This window comes from Coenobita brevimanus, chromosome 58 (genome assembly GCF_032717465.1).
Source record: "Coenobita brevimanus isolate Jiangsu-jjx chromosome 58, ASM3271746v2, whole genome shotgun sequence".
Classification (NCBI taxonomy): domain Eukaryota; kingdom Metazoa; phylum Arthropoda; class Malacostraca; order Decapoda; family Coenobitidae; genus Coenobita; species Coenobita brevimanus.
This window is the reverse complement of record NC_137011.1, coordinates 27,917,690-27,918,850: the sequence shown is the minus strand read 5'-3', so window position 1 is coordinate 27,918,850 and position 1,161 is coordinate 27,917,690. Positions and strand designations below refer to the sequence as shown.

Below are 1,161 nucleotides of genomic sequence, written 5' to 3'. Positions count from 1 at the left end.
AGAACAATATTAAGGGGAAATTACTCATCATGGAGGGAAGTGACCAGCGGAGTTCCACAGGGCTCGTTTTGTTTTTAGTATATTATTTTTCATTCATTCATTCATTGCCAGACGCCATGTATCCCAAACGGGGTGGCCAAGGGCTTAGAGTTAATTGTTTTACAGGGAGGGGCACTAATCCTTCACCAACCCCACGTGTGTAGGGATGCCAACAGCATCTGGTGTTCCCAGGCGGTCACCCATCCAAGTACTAACCAGACCCAACGTTGCTTAACTTCTCTGATCTGACGGGAAGCGGTGTACTCAACGTGGTATGGCCGTTTATATATATGGCATAGATAGTAATATTGGAAACGGAAGCTATCTAAATATGTTTGCAGATGATGCAAAAATTCAAAAGAAAATTACTAACATAGATTCTTGCAAAGAGCTGCAAGAGGAATTGAACAAGCTTCATGAATGGAGCAATAAATGGCAAATGGAATTTAATGTGGATAAGTGTCATGTAATAAAATTTGGTAAAAGTGCGTTAGTGGACATTTGTGCTGGGAGGGGGTTGGTGATAGCCAGTACCCTCTTCAGGCATAAAATGATCCACAGGTATACATGGCGAGTGATGAGAAGGGTGGGTGGTGAACTGAATGAAAGGAAGGCAATGATTGATTATGTGTGTGTGGATGAAAGGATGCGAAGATGTGTAAAGGATGCAAGAGTGTATAGAGGTTGGGGGAGTGGACTTTCTGACCACTACTTGGTGGTGGCCAGAATTAGGATCCAAGTAAGATGGAAGAATAGAAGAAGGGAAAGACGAGAGGAAGGAGTAGTTGCAAGGACAGTGGAAAGGTTACAAGAGGATGAGAAAAAGGCAGAGTATAAGAGAGAAGTGGAGGAACGATTGGGCAAATATGAATTGGAGCAGATGGAGACGTGGAAGGTGTGTGTAAGATATTTACAGAAGAAATATGTGCAGCATGTGATGTGGTGTGTGGAAGGAAGAGAAGACGGAGGGGTGCAAGGAACAGCGTGGTGGACTGAAGAGGTGAAACAGGCAGTGGCACAAAGAAGAAAGCATACAATGAATGGTTGAGAAATAGGGGCGTGGAAGAAGTTGAGAGGCGGAAGAGAGTTATATGTGGAAAGGAAGAGAGAGGTGAAAAGATT

General features: G+C 43.7%; 1 non-coding gene across 1 annotated transcript; it reads right to left on the bottom strand.

The window, feature by feature from the left end:
- Positions 1–206: 206 nt before the first annotated feature.
- LOC145402752 (5S ribosomal RNA) lies at positions 207–325 on the bottom strand. The gene has a single exon (XR_013897867.1). It is a non-coding gene; the product is annotated as a 5S ribosomal RNA (ribosomal RNA).
- Positions 326–1,161: the final 836 nt, after the last annotated feature.